Source organism: Heptranchias perlo, unplaced genomic scaffold (assembly GCF_035084215.1).
Source record: "Heptranchias perlo isolate sHepPer1 unplaced genomic scaffold, sHepPer1.hap1 HAP1_SCAFFOLD_73, whole genome shotgun sequence".
Taxonomy (NCBI): Eukaryota; Metazoa; Chordata; class Chondrichthyes; order Hexanchiformes; family Hexanchidae; genus Heptranchias; species Heptranchias perlo.
Genome location: NW_027139761.1, coordinates 1,986,798 through 2,008,975, shown reverse-complemented (window position 1 = coordinate 2,008,975; position 22,178 = coordinate 1,986,798). Strand labels below are relative to the sequence as shown.

The 22,178-nt window shown below is 45.0% G+C and overlaps 4 non-coding genes across 4 annotated transcripts; 2 read left to right on the top strand and 2 right to left on the bottom strand.

The window, feature by feature from the left end:
- Window positions 1-935: 935 nt before the first annotated feature.
- Window positions 936-1,006, bottom strand: trnag-gcc (transfer RNA glycine (anticodon GCC)). The gene has a single exon. It is a non-coding gene; the product is annotated as a tRNA-Gly (tRNA).
- Window positions 1,007-8,817: 7,811 nt separating this feature from the next.
- Window positions 8,818-8,899, top strand: trnas-gcu (transfer RNA serine (anticodon GCU)). Its single transcript has one exon. It is a non-coding gene; the product is annotated as a tRNA-Ser (tRNA).
- A 6,077-nt stretch (window positions 8,900-14,976) lies between these two features.
- trnap-agg (transfer RNA proline (anticodon AGG)) lies at window positions 14,977-15,065 on the bottom strand. The gene is given in 2 exon segments: window positions 14,977-15,012; window positions 15,030-15,065. It is a non-coding gene; the product is annotated as a tRNA-Pro (tRNA).
- A 4,152-nt stretch (window positions 15,066-19,217) lies between these two features.
- On the top strand, window positions 19,218-19,291 carry trnat-agu (transfer RNA threonine (anticodon AGU)). Its single transcript has one exon. It is a non-coding gene; the product is annotated as a tRNA-Thr (tRNA).
- The last annotated feature ends 2,887 nt before the right edge of the window (window positions 19,292-22,178 follow it).

Sequence of the window (22,178 nt, the reverse complement as noted above, 5' to 3'; positions counted from 1 at the left end):
CCCCAAAATGGGCAGCGTTGTGAGCAGTGTGGATGAACGCATAACATTCCAGAGAGACATTAATATAAGAAATGAATGGCCAAAAGCATGGCAAATGGATTGCAATTTTAGCAAGTGTGAGGTCATCCACTTTGGACTTCACAAAGACAGATCAGAATACTTTACAAAAGGTCAAAAATTCGAAACTGTGAAGTTCCAAAGGAACTTCGGTGTCCATGTACATAGATCAATAATGTGTCATGGACAGGTACAGGAAATAATCAAAAATTCTAATGGAATGTTGGCCGATATATTTAGAGGACGAGAATACAAGGGAATAGACATTATGCTACAGCTGCACAAAGCTCTGGTTGGACCACACCTGGAGTACTGTGTTCAGTTCTGGACACCGCACCTTAGGAAGGATATACTGTCCTTGGAGGGAGTGCAGTGTCGATTTACTGGAATGATACCTGGACTGTAAGCGTTAAATTACGAGGAGAGATTACACAAACTATGGTTGTATTCCCTGCAATTTCGGAGATTAAAGGCTGATATGATCGAAATTGTCAAGATATTAAGAGGAACTGATGGGTTAGTTACAGAGAAACTATTTCCGCTCGTTGGGATGTCTAGGAATTGGGGGCATAGCCTAAACATTAGAGTCAGGACTTTCAGGAGTGAAGTTAAGACACACTTCTACAAGCAAAGGGAGGTAGAAGTGCGGAAGTCTCTTCCACAAACAGCAGTGAATGCGAGCACAATTGTTAATTTCAAACCCGTGATTTATAGATTTTTGTTAACCAAAGGTATTTCGAGATATGGGACTAAGGCGGGGACAGGGAGTTCGGTCACAACTCAGCCATGATCTCATTGAGTTGCGGAACAGGCTGGAAGGATCAAACACCACACTCCTGTTCCGGAGTTCCTCCTTGGTGCAGAACGCAAAATGATCGTGCATTGGCCGGGAATCGAACCCGTGTCTCCCGCGTGGCAGGCGAGAATTCTACCCCTGAACCACCAATGCTGGCTTTTGTAGCAGTTGCATGTTTCTATATGGAATCCTGTCTGAACGAACATGCCGTTGACAGCTGCGATGGACGAGTGGTTGAAGCTGTGGTCTCAAAACTCCAATGTGGTTTTCCTGCCTCGGTTTGAATTCTGCTCGAAGCGCTACTCTTCCAAGATCTCTTCAATGCTCAAATACATTAATTGGAATTAATTGACCGCATTCACCTCTCTCCAAGCATTAGAGATACTTCAACGTGGCCGGTGCTTTTAATTGGGCGTCCAATCTTCTCTTCCAAGATTTCAAGACGGAGGATCAATATCTCCCAATCTGGAACTTAAATTCTGCTAGATTGCAAAGCCTGATATTTATACTCTTTATTTTCCTTGCATGCATCTCTCTATCTTTCCCTGTCTATGTCTCTTGTCTCTCTGTGTGTCCCCTGATGGACTTCCCAGGCTTCCTTGAACGGCGAAGGCTGATCTCACCTGCAACACCAGCAGAGGAGGGTAAAAAAAGGACTGAGACGGTTGGAAAAGTAAAGGTGAAACGCAGTTGCAGCAGCCAATGTCTACACACTTATGTCTCTTCGCTCTCACAGTGAAACAAAGCTCCAATTTGATTAAATATACTTATGGTAGAGTGTATATTATCACGATGCCGAATCATACGGCAATCATATCATAGAATCATAGAAAGTTCGGCCACGGAAGGAAACCATTCTGCACATCGTGCCAGTGCAGGCCGAAAAATCGATACCGAGCCTCATCTCACTTTCCAGCGTTTGGTCCCGAATCTTGTTGGTTACGGATCTTGACGTGCATATTGAAGTTTTTATTTTTCAATGCGATGAGGGTTTCCGCATCTCCCACCCTTTCAGCCAGTGATTTCCCGACCCCCACCGCCCACTGGGTGGGAAATAAGTCTTCCGCTCCCCTCGAATCCTTCCACCAATTAACTTAGATCTATGTATCCTGATTATTGACTTCCCTGCTCAGTGAAATAGGTCCTTGCTTTCCACTCTATCCAGGCCCGTCAAAGTTTTATACACCTCAATTAAATCTCCCAACAGCCTCCTCAGTTCCAAAGCAAATAACCCCAGCCTATCCAATCTGTCCTCAGAGCTAAAATTCTCCAGTTCTGGCAACATTGTCGTAAATCTCCTCTGTACCATCTCTAGTGCAATCACACCTTTCCTGTAATGTGGTGACCACAACTGTACGCAGTATTCTTGCTGTGGCCTAACTCTTGTTTTATAAATTTCTACCATAACCCCCCTGCTCTTATATTCTATGCCTCGGCTAATAAAGTAGAGTATCCTTTATGCCATCTCAACCACCTTATCTACCTGTTCTGCTACCTTCTGGGACCTGTGGACATGCACTGCAAGGTTCCGCTGTTTGTCTACACCTCTCAGTCTCCTCCCAAGCAATGTAGTTTCAGAGCAACTAATTCTGAAACGGCATACTTCATACTTCAAGTCGTACAGTAGAAACCAATTTGTTAAAGTGAGACCAATATTGGTCACTGGAAGTAGTTCATGTACAACTTGATATTGCTGTGCACCAGAATAGAAAACGAGATTGGATGGTGAGAAGAGGTCTGAAAGGATGGCCGATCGGCAGTGGGAGGCAGCGCACTTTTCAACTGGCTGCACAATTTCGCAATCAGCGGTTCGTGGTTCGAGGGTTATGATTCTCGCTTCGAGGTTTGCGTTAAATGATACATGCGAGATCTCAGCTTCAAATCCCGCACGACCCCTCCTGTCTCATTGCTTTACGTGAAAATTCAGCAATTAGCTTCCGACATCATTTCTGTGTTGCTGTTGGGAGAATTGATTTTTTTCCAGAGAATATTTGAGCTCCAGAGGACAGGGTGTGGAAGTTTCCAAGGCGCAACACACGTGAAGGAGCGGGTGAGTGGGACGAACTGGATCGCTCTTCCAATGAGCCGGCACGGGCTCGATGGACCGAATAGCCTCCTTCTGTGTTGTAACCATTTTATGATTGTATGATTCTATGTATTCTCTTTATTTTCTTTGCATGCATTTCTTTATCTCTCCCTGTCTCTGTCTCTTGTCTTGTCCCCTGATGGACTTCTCAGGCTTCCTTAAACGGCGATGCCTGATCGAACCTGCAACACCAGCAGAGAAGGTTAATGGAAGATTGAGGCAGGAGGAAAAGTAAAGGTGCAACCCCGCTGCTGCAGCTAATGTCTTCACATTTATTGCCCATCCCTAATTGAGCTTGAGAAGGTGGTGGTGAGCCGCCTTCTTGAACCGCTGCAGTCCGTGTGGTGAAGGTTTTCCCACAGTGTTGTTAGGAAGGGAATTCCAGGATTTTTACCCAGCGACGATGAAGGAACGGCGATATATTTCCAAGTCGAGATGGTGTGTGACTTGGAGGGGAACGTGCAGGTGGTGTTGTTCCCATGTGCCTACTGCTCTTGTCCTTCTAGGTGGTAGAGGGTGTGGGTTTTGGAGGTGCTGTCGAAGAAGCCTTGGCGAGTTGCTGCAGTGCATCCTGTGGATGGTACACACTGCAGCCACTGTGCGCAGGTGTTGAAGGGAGTGAATGTTTGGGGTGGTGGCTACGTTTCCAATCAAGCGGCCTGGTTTGTCCTGGATGGTGTCGAGCTTCTTGAGTGTTGTTGGAGCTGCACTCCTCCAGGCAAGGGAAGAGTATTCCATCAAACTCCTGACTTGAGCCTTGTTGATGGCGGAAAGGCTTTGGGGAGTCAGGAGTTGAGTAACTCGCCGCAGAATACCCAGCAGCTGAACTGCCCTCGCAGCCACAGTATTTATATGGCTCGTCCAGTTAAGTTTCTGGTCAATGGTGACCCCCAGGATGTTGATGGTGGGGGATCCGGCGATGGTAATGCTGTTGAATGTCAAGTGGAGGTAATTAGACTCTCTCTTGTTGGAGATGGTCATTGCCTGGCACTTAACTGGCGCGAATGTTACTTGCCACTTATGAGCCCAAGCATGGATGTTGTCCAGGTCTTGCTGCATGCCGGCTCGGACTGCTTCATTATCTGAGGGGTCGTGAATGGAATTGAACACTGTGCAGTCATCAGCGAACATCCCCATTTCTTACCTTATGATGGAGGGAAGGTCATTGATGAAGCAGCTGAAGATTCTTGGGCCGAGGACACTGCCCTGAGGAACTCCTGCAGCAATGAACTGGGGCTGAGATGATTGGCCTCCAACAATCACTATCATCTTCCTTTGTGCTAGGTATGACTCCAGCCACTGGAGAGTTTCCCCCCTGATTCCCATTGACTTCAATTTTACGAGGGCTCCTTTGTGTCACACTCGGTCAAATGCTGTCTTGATGTGAAGGGCAGTCACTCTCACCTCACCTCTGGAATTCAGCTCTTTTATCCATGTTTGGACCCAGGCTGTAATGAGGTCTGGAGCCGCGAGGTCCTGACCGAACCCAAACTGAGCATCGTTGAACAGGTTATTGGTGAGTAAATTCCGCTTGATTGGACTGTCAACGACACCTTCCATCACTTTGCTGATGATTGAGAGGAGACTGGTGGGGCGGTAATTGGCCGGATTGTATTTGTCCTGCTGTTTTGGACAGGACATACCTGGGCAATTTTCCACATTGTCGGGTAGATGCCAGTATTGTAGCTGTACTGGAACAGCTTGGCGAGAGGCGCAGCTAGTTCTGGAGCAAAAGTCTTCAGTACTACAGCCGGGATGTTGTCGGGGCCCACAGCCTTTGATGTATCCAGTGCACTCAGCCGTTTCTTGATATCACGTGGAGTGAATCGAATTGGCTGAAGACTGGCTGCTATGAATGCTATGGGGAGGAGGCCGTGATGGATTCATCCACTCGGCACTTCTGGCTGCAAACGCTTACAGCCTTGCCTTTTGCACTCACGTGCTGGACTCCTCCATCATTTAAGGATGGGGATGTTTACAGAGTTTACAGAGCCTCCTCCTCCCGTTAGTTGTTTAATTATCCACCACCATTCACAATTCGTTGTGGCAGGACTGCCGAGCTTTGATCTGATCCTTTTGTGGATTCGCTTAGCTCTAATCTTTAGCATGTTGCTTCAGCTGTTCAGCATGCATTTAGTCCTGAGTTGTAGCTTCACGAGGTTGGCACCTCATTTTTAGGTATGCCTGGTGCTGCTTTTGGCATGCTCTTCTACACTCCTCATTGAACCAGGGTTGATACCCTGGCTTGTTGGTAGAGTGAGGAATATGCCGGGCCATGAATTTACAGATTGTGCTGGAGTACAATTGTGCTGCTGCAGGAAAGCCACACAGCACCTCATGGAATGCCCAGTTTTGCGCTGCTGGATCTGTTATGAATCTATCCCATTTAGCACGGTGGTAGTGCCACACAACACGTTGGATTGTATCCTCAGTGCGAAGACAGGACTTCGTCTCCACGAGGCCTATGCAGTGGTCACGCCTACCAATACAGTCATGGACAGATGCATCTGCGACAGGTAGATTGGTGAGGACGAGGTCAAGTTGGTTTTCCCCTCGTGTTGGTTCATTCACCATCTACCGTGGGCCCAATCTTGCAGCAATGCCCTTCAGGTTTCGGCGAGTAGTGCTGCTACCGAGCCACCTTTGGTGATGAACATTGAAGTCCCCCAGCTACCCTCAGTGCTTCTTCCAAGTGGTGTTCAACATGGAGGAGGACTGATATCAGCTGCTGAGGGCTGGTCAGTAGATGGTTTCACTTGCCCATGTTTGACCTGATGGCATGAGGTCCACAGTCAAGGTTGAACACTCCCATCCTGACTGTATATCACTGTACCGCCACCGTCTGGTCTGTCTGTCCTGCCGGTGGGACAGGACATACCCAGGGATGGTACATAAGAACATAAGAAATAGGCGCCGGAGTAGGCCAATCGGCCCCTCGAGCCTGCTCCGCCATTCAATAAGATCATGGCTGATCTGATCCGAACCTCAAATCTCAATTCATGTCCAATTTCCTGCCCGCTCCCCGTGACCCCTAATTCCCTTTACTTCTAGGAAACTGTCTATTTCTGTTTTAAATGTATTTAATGATGGTGATGGAAGAGTCTGCGGACTTTGGCTGAAAGGTATGAATCTGTGAGTGTGGCTATGTCAGGCAGTTGCTTGACAAGTCTGTGGGACAGCTCTCCCAATTTTGGCACAAGTCCCCAGATGTTCGTGAGGAGGACTTTGCAGGGTCGACTCGGCTTGCTTTGAGCCTTTGTCGTGTCTGGTGCCTGGTGGCCCGTCCGGTTTTATTATGACTTTTTTTTAATCGAGGTTTTACAACTGAGTGGCTTGCTTGGCCATTTTAGAGGGCAATTAGGAATCAACCACATTGGTCGCTGTGGGTCTGGAGTCACATATAGGCCAGACTGGGTAAGGACGGCAGGTTTCCTTCCCTGAGGGGCTTGAGTAAACCAGATGGGTTTTTATAACAATCCGGTCGTTTAATGGCCTCCATTACTGACACCGGTATTTTAATTCCAGGTTTTATTTTTCATTAATTGAATTGAAATTCTCCAGCTGTCATGGCGGGATTATGAACTCGTGACCTCGGATAATGAGTCCAGGCCTCTGGTTTATTAGCCATTAGCATAACCACTCTGCTTCTGTATCTCTTCGCGCTCCACTAATTCACTCTCTTTTCATTCCTCTTATTTCGTGCTTTTTCTTTCTGCCTCCAGCACCTTTGTCTGTATCCTGTTTTTGTTCTCTCATGTGTCTCTGTTGGATGATCCAAATTTCCGACCTGCCGCTTCTTCCAGCTTTTCCTTCCTTCCACAATCATCGTCCATTTCATTGAGATTTTACTTTTGCCTTGCCTACTCCAACATTTACTTTCACATTCTTACGCCTTTAAGTTTGCTCCACATCGACCGCTGTTTCTCGGGGGCACATGTTCCGTTCACACCAATGTTCATTTGTGCCTTGAAACCAATCGATACATTTCGATCTGCGTGACTGTTCCAGAGACAAGCACTGAGAAAGCAGGGCTGGCATTCGGAAGGACAGCGGCATACTTTTCCGTGAAATTTCCGTGGGGTATCTTGTGACACGAGGGATGTTAACTGAAGAACTGGGTTTTGTTTTCATGGTCGTTGGCGCTTTTCACCGAGCAGTTGATGTGCGGGAGAGACGGGCGGCGCTGCACAGCTGCGAATGACGGCTGAAAGGTGCACTTTTTGCAATCTGAGCGGTGCAGTCAGGTCGGAAATGTTCCGCTTGATCTTAATAGGTCTGTGGAAATGTCCGATTGAAAAGGAATGAGGAGAAATGAGAAGAGCGGGAATGGTGAAAAAGTGTGGATGACAGGAGGTTGGCCGTGAGCGAAAGGTCCTTTGAATGTCCGGCGCGGAGGGGATTTTGTTCAGAAACGACAGACCTCAAAGCGCGTGGGGAAAGTGAAGTGTGAGCTTTGTCCTTGGGTCAAATTGGGTGTTTTCAGGAAAACAGCCATTGTAAAATCACAAAAATGAAAACAGAAAATACTGGAAACACTCAGCAGGTCAGGCAGCGCCTGTGGAGAAAGAACCAGAGGTCAGGTTTCAGCCCTCTGAACTTTTTCGTCAGAAATGGGCAGACTGGTATGCAGGAGAGTAGCTGAGCTGTCTGAGATGCTGGAGCCAATTTTTCGATTATGGTGGTTGGAATCTCACCTCGACCACAATCAGGAGAGCTGTTTATTTTGGCCGCCTCACCTAAAAATCTTCTTTCCAAAGAAGTGCGTTTCCGCATTGCTGGCTTGCATCTGTTTGCACAAATCAGCAAAGTCTGAATTGCCACACAAAATGTTTCTTGCACGGAGGTGTTGGGATTGTAAGGGGTGATCCAGGTGAAGTATCAATCAAAGTGCGCAATGGCCCCCTGGTAAACGAAGTACCTCTTATGGTGAGCAGAAGATGAAAGATATGGACCATAATTATGTATTTCTTCTTTGCCTCACACTAGGATTTATTATCAGGGAATGGACATGAGCACGTCGATTTACGTCATGCTCCGGTCGCTTTGCATCGCCCCCTGCACATAGAATAGAATCATCGAAAGGTTACAGCATGGAAAGAGGCCATTCGGCACATCGAGTCCGTACCGGCTCTCTGCAAGAGCAATCCAGCTGGACCCCACCGCCCCAACGCGCCCTTTCCCTGTAGCCCTGTATTATTTTCTCGTTTCAAATACTTATCAAGTTCCCTGTTGAAGGCCATGATTGAATCTGCCTCCACCACCCCTCGGGCGGTGCATTCCAGATCCTAAACACTCGCCGTGTAGAAAAGTTTTTCCTTATGTCACCTTTGGCTCTTTTGCCAAACACCTTAAATCCTCTGGTCCTTGACCCTTCCGCCAATGGGAACAGTTTCTGTCTATCTACTCTGTCCAGATCCTTCATGATTTTGAATACCTCTATTAAATATCCTCGCAACCGTCTCTATTCCAAGGAGAATAACCCCAGCTTCTCCAGTCTATCCATGAAACTAAAGCCCCTCATTCCTGGAATCTTTCCAGGAATCCCACACCATCAACATCCTGGTGGTCACCATGAACCAGAAAGTTAACTGGACCAGCCACCTAAATACTGTGGCGACAAGAGCAGGTCAGAGGCTGGATATTCTGCGCCGAGTGACTCACCTCCTGACTCCCCAAAGCCATCCCACAAGGCGCAAGTCAGGATTATAATAGATTACTCATGTGATGGTCACCGATATGAAATGTTAACTCTGTATCGATATCTAAAGATTCTGCCTGACCTGTTGAGGATATCCAGCATTTCCTTTTTTATTTCATTTTGGCAACACAGCCAGTATTTTCATTTGGAATAAAGGAGCTTTCGCAAGTTTGCGCATGCGACGAGGTGGCCGAGTGGTTAAGGTGATGGACTGCTAAACCATTGTGCTCTGCACGCGTGAGTTCAAATCCCATCCTCGTCGGTGATGTGTTTTAATCTTGTTTATTTCATCCAGAAAGTCGGATCCCTTCTCGAAACTGCAGGCGGAGGTTTTTGCATTGTTTGCTGAAATCAGCAACAGTTCCAACCACGAAGGTGTTGAGATTGTGAGGTCGCGAATAATCAAAGTGTGCAGTGGTGTCATTGTTGAACGAGTAAATTTTATGGTCAACGTAAGAGAAACTTATGTACCATAATTATGATTTATGTCCGGATCATTCCGAGTCTGTGTCTGTTTAAAAGCGATGCGCTGGAAGTCTCGAATCATTCCGTGTCTGTGTCTGTTCAAAAGCGATGTGCTGCAAGTCCCGGATCATTCCGTGTGTGTGTCTATTTAAAAGCGATGTGTTGAAAGTTCCGGATCATTCCGTGTGTCTATCTGTTTAAAAGCGATGTGCTGTAAGTCCCTGATTATTCCGTGTCTGTGTCTGTTTAAAAGGGATGTGCTGTCAGTCCCTGATCATTCCGTGTCAGTATCTGTTTAAAAGGGATGTGCTGTCAGTCCCGGATCATTCCGTGTATCGATCTGTTTAAAAGCAATGTGTTGGAAGCCCCTGATTATTCCGCATGTGTGTCTGTTTAAAGGGATGTGCTGTTAGTCCCGGATCATTCAATGTCTGTGTCTGTTTAAAAGGGATGTGCTGTCAGTCCCGGATCATTCCTTGTCTGTGTCTGTTTAAAAGGGATGTGCTGTAAGTCCTGGATCCTTCCGTGTCTCTATCTGTTTAAAAGGGATGTGCTGTTAGTCCCGGATCACTCTGTGTCTGCGTCTGTTTAAAAGGGATGTGCTGTTAGTCCCTGATCATTCCGTGTCAGTATCTGTTTAAAAGCGATGTGCTGTTAGTCCCGGATCACTCTGTGTCTGTGTCTATTTAAAAGGGATGTGCTGTTAGTCCCGGATCATTCCGTGTCTGTGTCTGTTTAAAAGGGATGTGCTGTCAGTCCCGGATCATTCCGTGTGTCGATCTGTTTAAAAGCAATGTGCTGGAAGCCCCTGATTATTCCGCATGTGTGTCTGTTTAAAGGGATGTGCTGTCAGTCCCGGATCATTCAATGTCTGTGTCTGTTTAAAAGGGATGTGCTGTCAGTCCCGGATCATTCCTTGTCTGTGTCTGTTTAAAAGGGATGTGCTGTAAGTCCTGGATCCTTCCGTGTCTCTATCTGTTTAAAAGGGATGTGCTGCAAGTCCCGGATCATTCCGTGTCTGTGTCTGTTTAAAAGGGATGTGCTGTAAGTCTCCAATCTCTGTTTAAAAGGGATGTGCTGTAAGTCCCGGATCATTCCGTGTCTGTGTCTGTTAAAAAGGGATGTGCTGTCAGTCCCGGATCATTCCGTATCTGTTTCACCCGATTTTCTTGATATATTTTTCCCTCTGAACTGAAATGACGAATCTCTCTGGAGAAGAAGGTTCACCGCCTGCTGCTGAGATCAAGTTGATTCTGCTGGGCTTCCATTCCAATCTCCGTACTCTATCCCCCATTCAGTCCCACCCCGCCTGGACATAAAAATCTCCGATATTCATAAGGGAATGGAGAAGCCGAATATCATGGTTATAATTTTCTTGGCTCCAAAACACTGAATATTATCAATTCCAACGATTCAGAAGGTAATCATAGAATCATAGACTCTTACAGCATGGAAGGAGGCCATTCGGCCATCGTACCTGTGCCGACTATTTTTCGAAGTCCTGTCCAAATTAGACCCACACCCCAGATTTTCCCCATAACCCTGCAAATTAGTCCTCCTCAAGTACATGTCCAATTGCCTTTTGAATGATCCTGTGGAATCTGCTTCCACCCCCCTTTCAGGAAGTGCGTTCCTGATCTTAACAAACCCTCTGTGTGAAAAAAAATCTCTTAGATTCCTCTCTAGTTATTTTGCCAAATATTTTAAATCTATGACCTTTGGTAAGCGACCCACTTGCCAGAGGAAACAGTTTCTCCCTACTTGCTCTTTCAAAACTCCTAATTATTTTGAATACCTCTATTAGGTCTCCCGTTAATCTTCTCTGCTGTAAGGAGAATAATCTCAGCTTCTCCAATCTCTCCAAATAACTAAAGTCCCTCATCCCTGGTATCATCCAGGCCAACCTGCTCTGAATCCTCTTCAATCCCTTTTCATCCTTCTTATAATATGTTGCCCAGAAGTGTAATATACATTCCAGCTGAGGCCTAACCAGTTGTTTGTAAAGGTTTATTGTGACTTCCTTGTATTTAAATTCAATGCCCCCATTTACAAAGCCAAATATCCCATACGCTTGTTTAACTACCTTATCAACTTGCCCTGTTTTGTGAATATGCTCCCCCAGGTCCCTCTGCTCTTGGAACCCCCCATAAATTGTTCCATTTCGATTATACTGCCTCTTCTTGTTCTTCTTCCAAAAGTGCATCACTTCACACTGATCGGCGTTAAATCTGTCACGTGACTGTCCATTTCACCAGTCTGTCCATGTCCTCCTGAAGTCTGCTGCTATCTTCCTCACTATTTTCGACGTTGCCAAGTTTTGTATCATCCGCAAACTTCGAAACTGTACTCCCTATCCTACCTCCAAGTCACGTATATATAACAAGAAAAGCAATAGTCCTAATACCGGCCCCTGGGGGATCAAACTGCATATTTCTCTCCAGTCAGAAAAACATCCGTTCACCACTGCTCTCTGCCTCCTATCCTTTAGCTAATTACGTGCTCACGTTACCACCGGTCCTTTAATCCCACGTGCTTCTAGTTTTCGAATAAGTCTGTTATGTGTTAATTTCTAAAATGTGTCCTCAAAATAACTGTAACCCCGTAATTTTATTCTTAAGCAATGAGAATACAGATATTAAGACCGAGTGCGAGATCGGGTCCATTCCCATTACCAGAAGGTGACGGGACCCGAGGAGGTGAAAACCCATCTGGGTTTATATTTTCCAAAAACGGAGACGAAAATCGCAAAGCTCATCCCGTCGAAATCCAACAAATGGACTGAAGATCTGACATTCTGGAAACCCGGGCGTTCCAGAAACCCTTCTGGAACGCCTGGGTTTCCAGACCTGGCTGTTCAAAGAAGCCGGATAAGTCCATCAGGGGGAAACACAGAGAGAGAAGAAACGCAGACAGAGATAGAGAGATACATGCAAAGAAAAATAGTATAAATCTCCAAATTCTGTGATTGAACAGAATTTAAGGTGCAGCTTAAAGCCAATTCGTCGCATGTCGTGGAATCTTACAAGACCAGGTTATAGTCCAACAATTTTATTTTAAAATCACAAGCTTTCGGAGATTATCCCCTTCGTCAGGTGAGTGATGAATAAGAGGTTCTCAAATCCCATATCTTATATTAAATCTTGGAGGTGGACATATGGCTGGATAATATTGTTATTTATGGGAGAAACAAGCACTGCTTGGTAATTACAGCTCTTATTTATTTAACCATTGTTTACAGTAGCAGTATGAACTGGTTTTGAACCCCCCGTGAATTTCAAGTCCATGTTTGACCTACTTATTCAGTCACAGGAATTCTGCCAGACTGCATGTTCCAGACATGTATCCAACGCTGCACGTGCAGTCTGCAGCCGTGTGTGCATTGGTGGTTCATTGTGGAACCCTTGCCTTCCGGCGGTAAACCATGAGTTTGTTTCCAGGACAATGCAGCATCCTTTACCTTTTGTATTCTGTGCCCTTGAGATCGCCTGAATTGGGATAAATTCATGTGCCGGCTTCAATCTGTCCAACTTCTTGAAAGATTATCTTCATTTCGTCTACGTGTGTTACGTGGACAAACCCTCTGCATTCTGTCCTCTGGTGCTCAAACATTCTCTGCTGGAGATAAGTCAAACCTGCCTTCTGCACCACTGAAAGGAAATGAGAAGCCAATTGGTGATCTTTGACTGAAAATGGGGACACAACGGGGCTCAACGGGTTTTGAACCAGTGAAACTCCCTGACCGAGAATCAGACCCGAAGACCAACTCGCAACAGAGCCGTGCAGCCACTGTAAAATTTTACTGCAACGCAGCCGATCCGCCATCCTTTCAGAACGCTCTGTCCATACAATCCCGCTTTCTTGTACGATATACGATGTCGAAAAATGTCAGGTTCTACACCAATTATATCATATCAACAACATCAAATTCCTTTTGAATGGACGACTTGTATTATCAAGTAACACTTTACAGAATGAATTACTCTGAAACGACATTGTTGTTTACACTCCACCATAAGTAAACTTTACTCAAATTGCTGCTTTCATTCACTATGAGAGCGAAGAGCCATGAATGTGGAGACATTAGCTACGAATTTATCAGCTGGGTTGCACCTTTCCTTTTCCTACTGTCTCAGTCTTTTTTTCCTTTACCCTTTTCTGCTATTATTGCCGGTTAGATCAGCTCTCGCCATTCAAGGAAACCTGAGAAGTCCATCGGGGACAACACAGAGAGACAAGAGACAGAGACAGGGAGAGATAGAGAGATGCAGGCAAAGAAAATAAAGAGTATAAATGTCAGGTTTTGCAAACTAGCAGAATTTAAGTTACAGGTTGGGAGAGATTCCTTCTCGGGTCTTGAAGTCTTTCAAGAGAAGATCTGACACTAATTAAAAGCACCGGCCACGCTGTAGAATCTCTCATTCTGGGAGAGAGATAAATGCGGTCAATTAACTCCAATTAATCTATTTCAGCACTGAAGTGATCTTTAAACAGGAGCTCTGCGAGCAGAATTCAACACTGCGCAGGAAAACCTCAATTGAATTTTGAGTCCAACGCTTTAAACACTCGGCCACCGCAGCTGTAAACGGCATGTTCGTTCAGATAGGATTCCAAATGGACACTTGCCGCTATTAAGAACGCGCGCATTGGTTGTGCAGGGGTCGAATTCTCAACTCTTCTGCGGGAGACTTTGGTTCGATTTCCGGCCAATGCAGAATCATTCTCACCAATGAGGAGCTGAGTATGCCATTTCGCCCCTCGAGCCTGTTCCGCAATTCAAACAGATCATGGCTGATATATGACCGAACTCCACATAATCGCTTCAGCCCCGGATCGCTTAATAACTTCAGTTAACAAAAATCGATCAATCTCAGGTTTAAAATTAACAATTGAGCTCGCATCAACTGCCGTTTGCGGAAGAGAGTTCCAAACTTCTACCTCCCTTTGCTTGCAGAGGTGTTTCCCAACTTCACTCCTGAAAGTCCTGACCCGAATGTTCAGGCGATGTCCCCTCGTCCGAGACATCCCAACCGGCGGAAATAGTTTTTCTCTATCTACTCCATCAGTTCCCCTTAATATTTTGAAAAGTTCGATCAAATCAGCCCTTAATCGACTAAATTCGAGGTAAACCCTGGTTTGTGTAATCTCTCCGCGTATTTTAACCCTTGGGGTCCAGGTAACATTCCAGTAAATCGACGCTGCACTCACTCCACAGCCAATATATCCTTCCTTTGGTGCGTTACCCAGAACTGAGTACAGTACTTCAGGTGTGGTCTAAGCAGGGCTTTGTATAGCTGTAGCATAATGCCTAGCCCCTTGTATTCTCGTCCTCTAGATATAAAGACCAACATTCCATTAACATTTTTGGTTATTTTTTGTACCTGTCAATGATATTTTAATGATGTATGTACATGGACACATCAGTCTTTTTGGACCTCCACTGTTTCGAGCTTTTCACCATTTACAAAGTATTCTGATCGATCCTTTTTGGTCCAAAGTGGATGAGCTCACACTTGACTAAATTGATATCGATTTGCCACAATTTTACCCATTCATTTATTATATTAATGCCTCTCTGTAATTTTATGTTTCCATCTGCACTGCTTACAATGCTGCCCATCTTGGTGTCATCGGCAAACTTGGATATGTGACTTTCTATCCCGTCATCTAATATCCGCCTGAATTGGGAAAAATCCAAATTCAGCTTCAATCTCCTCATCATCTTGAGACATTTTATTCCCTTCACGTGTGTTGCGCCGACGAAACTTCGGCATTGAGTCCACTGGAGCTCAAACATCCTCTGGATTTCATTCAGTTCAACCAACAGCAACACTGAAAAGATATCAGAAGCCAATTGGTGACTTTTCACTAAAAGGAGGACTCGTCCGGGATTTGAACCCGGGACCTCTCGCATAGCACTCAATGAAACACCCTAAGCGAGAATCATACCCCTAGACCAACGAGCCGCTATTATTTCAGCTATGCAGCCAGTATAAAAGTTCGTTGCCTCCCACAGCCGATCGGCCATCCTTTCAGACCACGTCTGTGCATCCAATCTCGTTTTCTGCTCCGGTGTCCATCAATATCAAGTTGCACACTAAATATTTCCAATCACCAATATTAGTCTCCCTTTACCAAATTGGTTTCGAGTGTACGACTTGAGTTGTCAAGTGAGACGTTTCAGAATTATTTGCTCTTAAACTGCATTGCTTGGGAGGATACTGAGAGGTGTGTCGATTTGAGGCACGCTCTGTTCCCTTTGCATCGCCTCACGCACATTGAGTTGAATCATGGAAAGGCAACAGCACGGAAAGAGGCCATTCGGCCCATCGAGTCCGTGCTCGCTCTCTGCAAGAGCAATCCAGCTAGAAACACTCCCCCGCCTTTCCCCGAAGCCCTGCATTTTTTGTCCTTTCAAGTACTTATCCAGTTCCCCTTTGAAGGCCATGATTGAATCTGCCTCCATCACACCCTCGGGCAGTGCATTTCAGATCCGAACCTCTTGCTGTGTGAAAAAGTTTTTCCTCATGTCACCTTTGGTTATTTTGCCAATCACCTGAAACCGATGTCCTCTGGTTCTTGACCCTTCCGCCAATGGGAACATCTTCTCTCCATCTTCTATGTCGAGATCCTTCATGATTTTGAATACCTCTATCAAATCTCCACAAAACCGTCTCTTTTCCGAGGAGAACAACCTAAGATTCTCCAGTCTATCCACGTAACTAAAGTCCCTCATCCCTGCAATTATGCTGGTAATTTTTTTCTGCTCCCCCTCCAAGGCCTTCACATCTTTCCTGAAGTGCGGTGTCCCGAACCGGACACAATACTTCAGTTGTGTTCGAACCAATGTGTTATAATGTTTCATCCTGACTTCTATACTTTTGCACTCTATGCATCTATTTATAAAGCCCAGGACCCCGAATGCTTTTTAACCGCTTTCTCAACCTGCCCTGCCACATTCAACTATTTGTACACATGAACCTCTCCTTGTTCCTGTACCGCTTTCACATTTGTGCCCTGGAGTTTATATTGCCTCTCCTCGTTCTTCCAACCGAAATGTATCACTTCGCATTTTTCAGCGTTAAATTTCATCTGCCACGTCTCCGCCCATGCCACCAGCCTGTCTATGTCATTTGAAGTCTATCACTGTCCTTAACACTGTTTACTACCCTTCCAAGGTTTGTTTCATCTGCAAATTTTGAAATTGTGCTCTGTGCACTGAAGTCCAAGTCATTAATATATATCAAGAAAAGCAGTGGTCCGAGCACTGATCCCTGGGGAACACCACTGGACAACTTTCTCCAGTTCGAAAAACAACCATTCACCAGTAATCTCTGTTTCCTGTCCCTTTCTTGATGATAAGCCTACCATGCAGCACTTTATCAAAGACCTTTTGAAAGTCCATATACACCGCATCAACTGAATTGCCTTCATCTATCCTCTCTGTTACCTCATCAAAAACTCTTACAGGTTAGTTAAGCACGATTTGCATTTAACAAATCCGTGCTGGCTTTCCCTAATCAATTCATCCTCGACCAAGTGACTGTTAATTCTGTCCCGGATTATCGTTTCTAAAAGTTTCCCCATCACTGAGGTTAAACTGACTGGCCTATATTTGCTGGGTTTATCCGTACACCCATTTCTGAACAAGGGTGCAACGTTTGCAATTCTCCAGTCCTCTGGCACCACCCACATATCGAAGGATGTTCATAGATTATGGCCAGTACCTCTGCAATTTCCACGCTTACTTCCCTCAGCAACACAGCATGCATCCCATCCGGACCAGGAGGTTTACCTACTTTAAGTACAGCCAGCCGTTCAAGTGCCTCTTCTTTTTCAATTTTTAGACCATCCAGTATCTCAACTATAAGTTCCTTTGCTGAGACTCTGGCAGCATCTTCTTCCTTGGTAAAGACAGATGCAAAGTACTCATTTGGTACCTCGGCCATCCCCTCTGCCTCCATGAGTAGATCTCCTTGATCCGGACGAATCCGCCTCTCGCCTCCGCTTACTGCCCGTTTACTGTTTACATGCCTGCAGAAGACTTTTGGATTCCCTTTTATGTTGGCCGTCAGTCCATAGTCATATTTCTCTTTGCCTCTCATTTCCTTTTTCTCTTCCCCTCTGAACTCCCTAATTTCGGCCTGGTGAATGAGAGCATAAAAAAGTTAGCATTTCATTCAGCCGGAAACAAAAAGTTACTGGTTGATTAATGGCGATTTGAACAAGCATTCGTCTTTTTTACAGAGTTTAATGAGTGTTGCGAAATTAATACAGTGAACTAGAATTCCTGATGGGGAACCGCTTCAGACATCACATTACTGCCCACACTGGGAAAAAGGATACTTCCGAAACTTTGACAACACATAGCAGGTCCCGCTGCAAAGTGACAGCTTGCCAGCTATTCCGAAATTTGGAGCCTGGACAGGGAATTAAACGCTGGACCTTCAGCTCACTGCCCACTTTAAAAGTCTGATACTCTACCGACTGACCTACCCAGGCTCGATACTACATAAGCTCCCATCGTGCATATTCATGGGAGGCCTCTGAATCATCCCTGCAGCCGGCAAGCAAGGGTGAGGTCCGTTTTATAAAATTATCAGCAACATGTTGAGGAGAATCCTTGTTCCTGTTGAACATGATGTAAGAAACATGGACAGTGAACTCGTGAGTTTACAATTCTTCTTGTTTGTGCCAAATGTCTTGTCATTCGTTAGCACCAATTAAAATAACACTTTACCCAGCGGCACAAAAGCTGAACTTGTCCCACACGGGAGCTGGAAAAGGCCTCTCGACCTTTCAGCGTATTAACATCTGTAAGCTGAATAATTTCTTCCGTTACACAGTGACACCAGGAAGCATATTTCCCTTCCAAATTTTGCCAACACGAAACTTCCAACCGATGAATATCGGCTTAACGAAAAGAAGAATTGTTTGTTTGGTTCTTTAGATTTAAAGATCTCGTACCGGCCCCTTTGCCATATGAGCTGCCGCTAAAAGTCCCCTCTCCCCCTATGAACAAGTAAACTGGCACCTGCTAGTGCAAGACGGCAGGCCGGAGGAACCCAAGAGCTCCCATGGGAACTCTAAGAAATAGACGCGTTATGGAACATACCAGTTGTACCTTGAACTCCAGTCAAAATGTTCGGAGTAAAAGGTTTGATTGTTTTAGAAGACGCTCGAACTCACAACCTGGTCATTTCTGGAGCCCATACTGCTATAAATAAGTAACGCACGCTTAACAATTGGGCAACACGAGAGCAGCGAACAACCGACAGCATCAGCGCTCCTGACAAACAGCTTCATTTTCGGTCTCTCAATTATCACTTCGAGATCTTTCTCAAACAGAAGCCTCCAATCAAGATGCGCTTCATTAAATAACAATTCTTAAATCAAGAGAGTTTTGATCGATCATGACTAAAGCATGTACAATTTCCTCACTTGTTCCTTTCAATCCCCTGGGATGGTAAACATCAGGTCGTGGAGATTTGTCTATCTTTAGCCTAATTATTTTCTCCATTGCCATTATTTTACTAAAACGAAACCCCTTGATTTGTTAACAGTTTTCCTAGTGTCTCTGCTATGATAGCCTCATCCATTTCTGTGACGACCGATGCAAAGTAAAAATTTAGCAACTCTGCCATTTCCTGATTTTCAATTACAATATCACCTCCATCTGTCTTCAAGCGGCCCACATTACTCCAAGCCTCCCTTCGTTCTCTTAATATATTTGGAAAAACCTTGAGAGTTGTCCTCATTTTCCCTCACAAGTTTTTCTCCTTTTCCCTTTTTGCTCCTCTTACGATTTTTTAGTTTCAGCACCACAATAAACAACACTTCGCTGTGAAGTTCGGCTCAATAGTTCTCCAATGTCAGAGCGAGAATTGTCTGATCCCCGAATTTATTTAATGTAACAAATACAATCACACATAATCATCCGTGTATCAACGCACTGATGGATACACAAAGATAAACACAGCGAGAAATCCGGTTAGTGTCGGAATGCACAGGTGAACGGACAAGCGAAACAGACAAAGATAAAACGGCCTGAACCCCCAACAGTGAAGTGTCGCTGATAGATATTAATGAGAGGAGGTGGAGACAAAATGTCATCAATTGGCGCTGTGGCTTAGTTGGTTAAAGCGTCTGTCTAGTAAACAGAAGATCCTGGGTTCAACTCCCAGCAGTGCCTTGTGCAGCTGATTATTTTACCTAATTTGTGGAATTGAGCGACAAAATAACACTGTGGTGTTTGTTCAGGAGGAAACGGATAACCGAATGACAGTTCAAAAACGCCCTTTCATTGTCCAGACAGACCTCTCATAGAATGTGTCTGCAACACGTTAATTTAAAGACACGTTCTTGTTTCTGGGCTCGTTGGGGTCGGGGTGTATTTCGCGATTTGAGGTTCAAACCCGGAAGTAGCCCAAATTTGGAACTGGATTTGTGATCTTGACCTGCGGTGCAAACGTTTGCAAAGAGGGAAGGGAAGTCCCCAAATCACTCCACCTGAATCGCCAGGCCCGGATGAAATACATCCCAGGCTGTTAACAGAAGCAAGGAAGGAAATATCGGAGGCTGTGACCATCATTTTCCAATCCTCCCTGGCGACAGGTGTGATGCCGGAGGATTGGAGGACTGCTGAAGTTGTACCGTTGTTTAAAAAGGGAGAAAGGAATAGATCGAATTATTGCAGGCCAGTCAGCCTAACCTCGGTATTGAGCACAATTCTGGGGGAAAGTATTAATCTTCATTTAGAAAGGGACGGATTAATGAAGGGCAGTCAGCATGGATTTGTTAAGGGAAGGTCGTTTGAATTGAATTGTTTTGGAGGTATCAAGGAAGGTGGATGAGGGTAGTGCGTTTTTTGTAGTCTACATAGATTTTCGCGAGGCTTTTGACAAAGTCCTACATGGCAGATTGGTCAAAAGTGTAAAAGCCCATTGGATCCAAGGGAAATTGTCAAGTTGATCCAAAATTGACTGAGTGGCAGGAAGCAATGGTCGACGGGTGTTTTTGTGACTGCAAGGCTGTCTCGAGTGGGGTTCCGCAGGGATCCGTACTCGGTCGCTGCTTTTCGTAGCACAGATCATTGATTTGGATTTAAATGTACGGGGTATTATTAACAATTTTGCAGAAGATGCAAAAATTGGTCGTGTGGTTGATGGTGAGGAGGGAAGCTGTGGACTGCAGGAAGATATCAGTGGAATGGAGAGGTGGATAGAATAGTGGCAAATGCAATTCAATCTGGAGAATGAGGTAATGCATTTAGGGAGGGCAAACAAGGCAAGGGAATACACAATAAATATTGAAACTAATTTGCCATTTACACGCCCATTTTGCAAGTTTACTGACGTCTTCCTGTATTTTTCGCATTTTTCCTTTGTATTAACTACAGCTGCCAATTATGTGCTGACTGTCAATTTTGAAATTGTATTTCCGATTCCGATGACTAAATCATTAATGTAAGTTGTGAACAACAGTGGTCCCATCACCGATAAATTGTGAACAACAGTTGTCCCACCACCGATAAATTGTGAACAACAGTTGTCCCAGCACCGATAAATTGTGAACAACAGTGGTCCCAGCACCGACAAATTGAGAACAACAGTGGACCCAGCACCGACAAATTGAGAACAACAGTGGTCCCAGCACCGATAAATTGTGAACAACTGTGAACCCAGCACCGATAAATTGTGAACAACCGTGAACCTGACGATACCGGATTTATTTACCCTTAGTCTGGTTCAGCAATAACTGATGAGAATAACACTTGAAAGTTTAACACAATTTATTAGCTGCAGCTGACCTTATCTTTAGAATTGATTTCAACTCTTGACAGAGTCTGGTCAATCTCATAGAGCAGGCAAAATTACATAGGCAGATCCACACAATTATACATTTTCAGAGTGGGGAGGGACATGAGTAGCAAGGGGTTAAAACCAATCATAAGCTGAGTCTTGGCAAGCCATGCTAACTGACATAATGACCGACCACTCACAGGTAATACTTGTTCATGCCAAGGAAAAGGGAGGCTACCTTATCTCTGGCTTGGGATGTGTTTTGACCTTGCCTGCAAAGGGAGATCCATTCATTAATGCAGCTGCATGACAACTCCTTATACTAGAATTCAACTTTATCATATCTCTTTGCTTGATTAACACAAGGCAGGCTTATACATAAAGAAAATCAATAACGTAAACAGGTGGTCAAAGAAGAAGCTCATTGTTTCTAATTCTAGCAAGCAAAATGGGCTACTTATATTAACCATTGGTTCACCACACTGCTACTTCGCTATGGAGGTATCTCACTATAAACCACTAAAAGCTTACCCCATATGCATTTTTATTAAAAGGGCGCCCCGTATGCATTCTCAAACCCAGCACTGATAAATTGTGAACAACAGTAATCCCAGCACCGATAAATTGTGAACAACAATGGTCCCAGCACCGACAAATTGTGAACAACAGTGATCCCAGAACCGATAAATTGTGAACAACAATGGTCGCAGCACCGACAAATTGTGAACAACAGTGGTCCCAGCACCGATAAATTGTGAACAACAATGGTCCCAGCACTGGTAAATTGTGAACAACAGTGATCCGAGAACCGATAAATTGCGAACAACAATGGTCGCAGCACCGGTAAATTGTAAACAACAGTGGTCCCAACACCGATAAATTGCGAACAACAGTGGTCCCAGCACCGGTAAATTGTGAACAACAGTGTTCCCAGGACTTTTGACCTTGAACTGCATTTGAAACTTCTGCATAAAATGAAATGAAGTCCCCAAATCGCCCCATGTGGCTCTCAAACGCAATGGGAAGAAGTTCAATGCGAACAATCAGGAATTTAAAGGCAACTCAACGACCTGCACTTTCTTTGAATAAGTTTTGTTAGCCATTATATTTGACCGTGAAATCGCTCTCGGCTTTCATCTTGCTGAAGCAGAGTGTGGCCGCTTTGTATCTGCGAGCATGTCGGTGACGTGGTGAGCTTTGACACTGATCGCTTCCAATTTGTAAAATTTCACCAAGCGTCAGCGAAATGAAACCGAGAATCGAATTGTCCCTGTAAGT